This window comes from Orycteropus afer, unplaced genomic scaffold (assembly GCF_000298275.1).
Source record: "Orycteropus afer afer isolate SDZICR_OR568_19922 unplaced genomic scaffold, OryAfe1.0 scaffold00293, whole genome shotgun sequence".
Lineage (NCBI taxonomy): Eukaryota > Metazoa > Chordata > Mammalia > Tubulidentata > Orycteropodidae > Orycteropus > Orycteropus afer.
The window spans coordinates 917643-925236 of NW_006921880.1; positions in this window are offsets into that span (position 1 = coordinate 917643).

The following is a 7594-nucleotide window of genomic DNA, read 5'->3' on the forward strand; positions in this document are numbered from 1 at the left end:
AGATTGCCCAACCTTCCTTCTGAGGAGTGGCTGGTGGGTTTGAACCGCCAGCCTTCTGGTTAGCAGTCAAGTGCCTTAAGGCACTAAGCTACCAGTGCTCCTCACCAGCTGCTATGCCTGGGAAACTCATAGGCAGCAATTGTTCCCCAACCACACGGGGGTTTCAGACTTGGGAACCAGCCAACAACACAAACTGAAGAGCTCATTGAGGATCCTCTCACCCTCAAATCTTAGCTCTCATGTTCAATATTTAGCAAGTACTAGAAAGTCTTTGAATTTCAATTAAGAGCTAATGGCAAACTTTGAGATTAGCAATAAGGTGATACATCAGGACACTTTTCTATTACTGATAATGAATTTTACATTACCAAAATTGTACACTGGTCATATCTAAATTATGTTCTGAACAAGATCAAAATTCAAGAAAATCAGAAAATAAACAAATTGCTGTTGCTGTTATTGTTATTTTAATGATAAATAAAACTGCTATTAAAAGAGGAAGCCTCCTTTGCTCTTTTGAATAAATTCACCTTAAGTAGACTTGACGGCACATAACAACAACAACAACAACAACAGTAGAAGCCAAATTCTGACACTGCTAGGAACTTGAGGCTTCAGGCTAAATACCCCTGCTGGCCCCTTCCCTCTTACAGTGATCCTACCAGCTGGTCCCATAAGTCTATTTGTCCATCTTGCAAATAAGCAGCTCTCTAGCCTTCACTCTGCCCCTGGCCTTTGTATAACAACCTTCCTGGTATTAGATACACATACCCTGATCACACAACTGATGTCCTACTTCATTCTGGGTCCCTCTCTAAGAGCTTCTATGATATCATAGGTGCTAGTCATTCACAGTTACCCAAAGTGATTTCATACTCCAGATTTTCTTTAATGGTCATGTTATGGATTTTAATACAACTTTGCAAGAACATCCAAACGTATCCAAGAAACTGGGTACATACCCACGTGGTTGAGATTGTTGGTGTTAACTAAGGAATTGAAGATGTGACTGGTCCTGAGTATCCTCTTTTTCCTAGGCACACTGCTGTTGGCAAGCTTTTTAAATGCTCCAGTCTATACATCAACCTAACAGGTGTGTGTGTGTGTGTGGGGGGGGGTGTATGTTGTATGATTTCGCTTTGCTTTTTTTTAATCAAAAGCATTGCCAGGCCTTGGGGCAGTAATAGGAAGGGATAAGAAGGAAAGAGAGCAAATAGCTGTCTCTGAATCTTGGTACATGTTTCATCCCCTGGCACTGCCAAAGAATACTTATATGTGATTAAACATAAACCGTGACATCCCACTTTCCTGGGGATCCCACATTGGTTCTCTTCCCTTTACCTCTCTCCCCACCTCTTAAACATCAGTGCACAAAAGGGTCCTATCTTCTGGCTTAATTTGGAGAACTGTTCTCATTGTAATCATTGTTTGAGGGAACAAAAAAACATATGGATCAAAGGTTTAGGGTCTTCAGCCCCACCATGATCATATGACCATCCAGCTCAAAGGCAACAACTGTCCACTGACAAGCTGGTAAGGAACTTCTGGCCTTTCTGGGGGAGTCCTTATGGTTACCTAGAAACAGCCCCCCTTCACATCATTTACATTGGATTGCCCAGTGCTGAAGACATTCTTTTGGAAGAGTCTGCATTTAGCTATTTCAAGTTGTACCCTTTAATGAAGGCACCCTTTCATTATTTTTTCTCTGAAGCATAGAAAAACCCTCCTCCCAAAAAACTCCGTTTTGGTTTTCCATTGGAACTTTAGAATCAGTTTGTCTAGTTCCTACACTCCAAAATCCTGTTAGTAGTTTTATTGTAATCATATTTAAATTTATTGATCAATCTAAGGAGAATTGACATTTTAATAAAGTTAAGGCTTCTTATCCAATAATAATAATAAATCTATATGCATTTTCATTTATTCAGGTCTTTCTTTTCTTCCCTCAAACATATTTCAGTGTTCTTCATATAGCTCATGCATGTTTCTTGTTGAGTTTATTATTAGGTATTTTACTTTTGTGGTGCTATCATTAATAGCATCTTTCATTATGTTTTCTCCTTGTTGATTATATATGAGAACTATCCAATAATTTCAATATAATGAAAGTAGTCTTCTTGCTTTAAAAGGAGGTGGAGGGCTTTGGTCTGCTTTTATGGCTTCTTTTTTAAAATTGAAATGGGGGTAAGTTTGAATGCCGTGAGCCAGAGGTCAAAGGAGGAAAAAAACTTGGGGTAAGTTCATCAAAGCCTTGCAGCTGTAAACATTGGCTCGGAACTAAGGAGAATGGTTCTTTGAAGTTGTAAGAAAGCCATAGAGCTGGGATGTCAGCTGTGGTCCCCTAACCTCCAAGACCACATATGTACTCTTCTGGACAGAAACATTCTCATCTTCTTTCAAGTCCTCCACATTGAAGAAGAACTCAAAATCTCCCTTGCTTCCATACTAGGGACGCAAGTACTGTGTATGGCTCTCATCATCAAATAATTCTCTTTTCTACAACTACACATTTCTTGTCTACTTCCTCTTATGCTGTTCCTAGCTAACATGGAGAGTTACTGATCACCACTTTTTTAAAGAGCCTTTTAAGATTGAACGTTCTGTTTAGGTGCCTGCCTTGTTTACTAATGGAAATGAGACCTCTGATGATATATCTATTGCAAGCCTGCAATGTCCCAGGCACTGTGCTTTACATGAGCATTTCATTATAATCTTCCCAACACCCCTATGGGGGAAGTACTATTATTATCCTTCCTATTTTACAGACAGAAAACGGAGGCTGAGAGAGGTGAAATTAATTGTTCAGGGTCACACAGCTGGTTAATGTGGGGTGAAAAGAAAAATTTGATTAATGAATCCATTGGAGTTAACAGGATTTATGGACCAATAACCCATTTATGGACAAGGAGCCTCCAAATGGGAGCTCCTTCAAGCACTGCAAAGAGAGAGTATTTTAAGGCAGTTTGAGGATTTCCAGTAGGGAAGTTACAATGATGGAATCTTAGGTAAGCCCTTAATTAAAGGGAGTTTTACAAAGTGGGGGTCTTTCTGTCATTGGTTTCATAAGGTATAGTTCTCTGGTGGGAGCTGGTTATTCTGGTGAGTTAGACATTCTTAAGTGTCAAGTTTTTTTGCTTGGAAAGTTTCTGTGAAACTTGTTTTATCCAGGTTTATACTTGGTACAAATGGCCAATTTGATTTATTATTTTTGGAAAGATCTGAAACCAGCACAAATAGTCATTTTAGTTTTTATTTAACAGTGGTGTGTTGGTTCTCTTTAGTGCTGCTATATCAGAAATACCACAAATGGATGACTTTAACAAACAGGGATTTATTCTCTCACAGTTTAGGAGGCTATAAGTCCAAGTTCAAAGTGCTGGCTCTAGGGCGGGGTGTAGGCCCCTCAACCTTGGGCTTTAACTCTGACTCCTGTTCTAGGCCTACTAGAGCTGGAGGCTTTTTCTGACTCAAGCAGCTGCTGGCTGCTAAGGCTGACAAACCCCAAATCGAAAGGTAAAATGGCACAGTCCCAAGATTAGCAAGCAACACGGCAGGACCCTAGTTCTAGTCCAGAAACAGTCCCAAGGTTGTCATGCAACATGTCAGGCCACTGGTGACATCCGAATACAGGACCTAGATATACCAAGAAGTTTGAGATTGTCTCAAAGCCTCTCCTTATATTCTGGAAGCAGGCCATGCCCAGAAGGCAACTACCTACCTGCTCACAGCAGATTCCATGGAGTTGATTACCAAGCTCATCATAGGGAATAACTACATCCAGCTGTCCAGCCACTCAAAACCATGGCCCAGCCAAGTTGACACACAACCTTAACTAGCACAAGTGGTAACACCAGGAATTTGACCCATGCATGTTGGTTTCTGTCACCTACATTCTTAGTGTAGCTTTTAGATAAAGTAAAGTTTCGTGATGCTGGAATAACAAAAAGACCCAAAGCAAGCTTCAATCAAACTAAAGCACTAATCTGTTTTTAACCTTCTGTGGCAGCCATGAGAGTACACTGCTCAAATCTCCCTTTAAGTGAGAGCCTGCCATCAGCAGTGCAGTTAGCTAACAGTGTCCAGAATGTACCACAGTCTTCACAAAAAGAGCCCACTCTCCTCAGGCCACTCCAGCCAATGACTGAGCCTGCAGGGGAACTGGAGCCAAACCCTTCTTGACCAATGTGGGACTCATCCCAAAAGCACAGGGCTGCGCCTGTGCGGAGGCTCCCAGCCAGCCTTCGCTCACACTTGATCCATTAAAGCTGCCCTTTAATCTGAGCCTCTTCCTACCAATTGTCCTTCTTCCAACTCTCCCTCTCCTCAAAGGTTCTCCCCACCTACTCCTGCTCCCTTTCTGTTTGTTCAGGCATTTAGACTTCTGGTCCAGTCCTCAATAGATCTATCGTCCCTGAGCACGTACATCTCAGTTGTGAAGTTCCTTTGTCATTTGACATGCATCATTAATGTATTCTTCACATGTTGTTGTTAGCTGCCAAATAAGTCAGTCTTCTGCTCACGGTGACCCATGCAAACAGAACAAAATGCTGCTCGGTCTTGTGCCACTTCCGTGAGGGATTGGACCATTGTGATCCATAGAGTTTTCAATGGCTGATTTTTGGAAATAAATCACCAGGCTTTTCTTCCTATTCCATCTTAGTTGGGGCTTCTGCATGGAAGCAAGAATTCTACCATTGAACCAAAATGCCTCATTCTAGCAAAGCATATGTGGCTCTTCATGATCTGCCCCACCCCTAGGCCCACGCTTCTGGCCTCAGAGGCCCACCTTCAGCCTACCAATCCTCTTATGCTTTCAGGGAGTCTGGTTTTGGCCTTGAATCTTGTCCTGCTGAATATCAAGCCTACAAGTTTCCATCTATATTTTTCTTTCTTTCAGGAAGCAGAAAACAGAAAGTTGAGACACATCTTTCAGGAGATGGTATGTCCAGGCAATGAAATGTAGAAAATTGGCATTTCATAAGCTTAATGATATTATCCTGTACAGATATTCTTTCTGAGTTGAAAATGCAGGACAGACAGACAGCTTGCCAAGCACACAATGACTAACCATTTCCTGTGTCTGCCAAGCAAATTTACAGTCAAATTGGACCAGCCTTTTGGAGCAGAGGGAGCTCTAGTAGCATAGTGCCTAAGGCACTTGACTGCTAACCAGAAGGCTGGTGGTTCAAACCCACCAGCCACACCTCGGAAGGAAGATGGGGCAATCTACTTCCCTAGTGATACTACCTCGGAAACCCAAGGAGGGGTCACTATGAGTCCGGTCTGACTCCACCGCACATAACAACAACAACAACTTGGAGCAGATATCTTTCGCTAGTTAAATAAAATTGAGATTAAAAAAAAAAATAGAAACAATATCCATAAGAAAAGGGAATGTTTGTGTATAATAACAAAGGACTATTATTTGTGGCAATGAGGGGCAGGGAGGTTTGTTACTATTTAAGGAAGTACTTTAAAAAAAAAAAAAAAAAAAAACCTAAACCCATTACTGTAGAATGGATTCAACTCAAGTAACCCTGTAGGACAGAGTAGAATTGCTCCACAGGGTTTCCAAGGCTGTAATCTTCATGGAAGCCAACTTCCACACCTTTCTTCCATGGAGCAGCTGGTGAGTTCGAACTGCCAACCTTTTGGTTAGCAGCCAAGTGCTTAACCACTGTGCCAGCAGGGCTCCTATGGAAGTATAAACATAGAATAAAATTTTCTGGAAGTACTCAGGTGATTTCAATCTTGAGATAATTTCCTATGAAGCTAAAATGCTTTAGTTTTTATCTAATTGGTAAGTGCTTTTCAAAAAAAAAAAAACTATATTTATGTTTATACTTTGTGATATATGTACAAATAACAAACAGTGAGGTATATTTATTTTCACATGTGCTAATTTAGAAAGATCTTCAAAATATATTATTATTTGAAAATATAAATATTATGGGCAATATGTATATATACATGGCAAAGAATACTGAAAATGCCATAGACTTCCAGAAGAACCAACAAATCTGTCCTGGAAGAAGTGCAGCCAGAATGTTTTTTTAGAAGAGAGAATAACCAGACTTCATCTCACCTACTTTGGTCATGTTGTCAGAAGGGAACATTCCCTCGAGAAAGATACCATGCTTGGTAAAGCAGAAGACCCTCAGCGAGATGATTTGACCCAGTAGCTGCAACATGGCTTGAGCATAGCAAAGATTGTGAGGATGGTGCAGGACTGGACATCGTTTTGTTCTGTTGTACATGGGATCGCTATGAGTTGGAACTGACTCAGGAACACTTAACAATAATAACAACCTGTTATGTGCCAAACCAGGATTGTGTGGTGTTGGATGTCTCCAATATGTCACATAATTTATTCATCACAATAAACCTGCAAGATTGCCATTATCGTTATTTAACAAAAGAGAAATATAGACTCATGAATTTTCTCAAGGTAACCCAGAGTATGTGGCAGGCTGAGTCAATATTCAAACCAATTCTGACTGACTTCACTACTAGTGCTCACCCACATCAGCAGAGCTACCTCCCAGGGCTGGGCTAGGATGAGAAAAGAGAAGTGAATGAGACTCTTGCCTTAGATGGAAAATATAAGGGAGAACCAACGAACTCAGTAACCAAGATGAAGAAATTTCAATGCAATGTTTTACAAAATAAGATAAATGCAAAAAAGATCCATGATCAACAAAATAACAAAATTTTAAATAAAGACAGGACCATTATAACTGATTATTCTTTTGCCTCAGGCTCCAATAGGACCTGCTAAGGCACTGTTACTGATTCTGTGTTTATTTAAAATTGTAAGCGAGTCATTGGATGACAGTGGAGTCTTAGGAGGATTAATATGTTGACAGTGTGTAGAGCATCCCCCAAAAAAAGACTGGAGGACTTTGAAGGTTGAAAAGAGTATGCTTCACCCAGACTCCACACCTTAAGACCAGAACTAGATAGCACCTGGCTACCACTGCTCACTGTTCTGAAAGGGATCACAATAGGAAGTCCTGGATAGAGTGGAAGAAAAATGTGGAACAAAACCCAAAATGATAAAAAAAAAAAAAAAAAGACCAGGCTTACTCATCTGATTGAGACTAGTGGAACTCCTGAGATTATAGACCTCAGACACCCTTCAAGCCTGGAATTGAACTCACCCCCTCAGGTTCAACTTTCAGCCAAACAATAGACAGGCCTATAAGGTGAACAATAACAGCAGGGAGGTAGGCACACCCAAGAACAATCAACCAAGGAGAAGAGATCCAAAGGGCAGCCTTTGCCCAGGAATGAAGCTCAGAAGGCAGGAAGGAATAGGAATGAAGGATGAATGGAAATGGCAAACACAGGGAGGAAGTGGCGAAGAGTGCTCTTTTTTTTTTTTTTTAATTGTGATTTGGGTGTAACTTTACAGAGCAAATTCACTTTCCATACAGCAGTTCACATACACTTTGTCTCATGACATTGACCACAATTTACCACAATGCAACAGCTCCCCTCCCTCTTCCTCCCGATAATTACCTCTTCCCTGTGTCCATCCCTCCATGCACTCCTGCCCCCTGAGCTGTCTCCCTGTGCATAAGCAGCCCTTCTT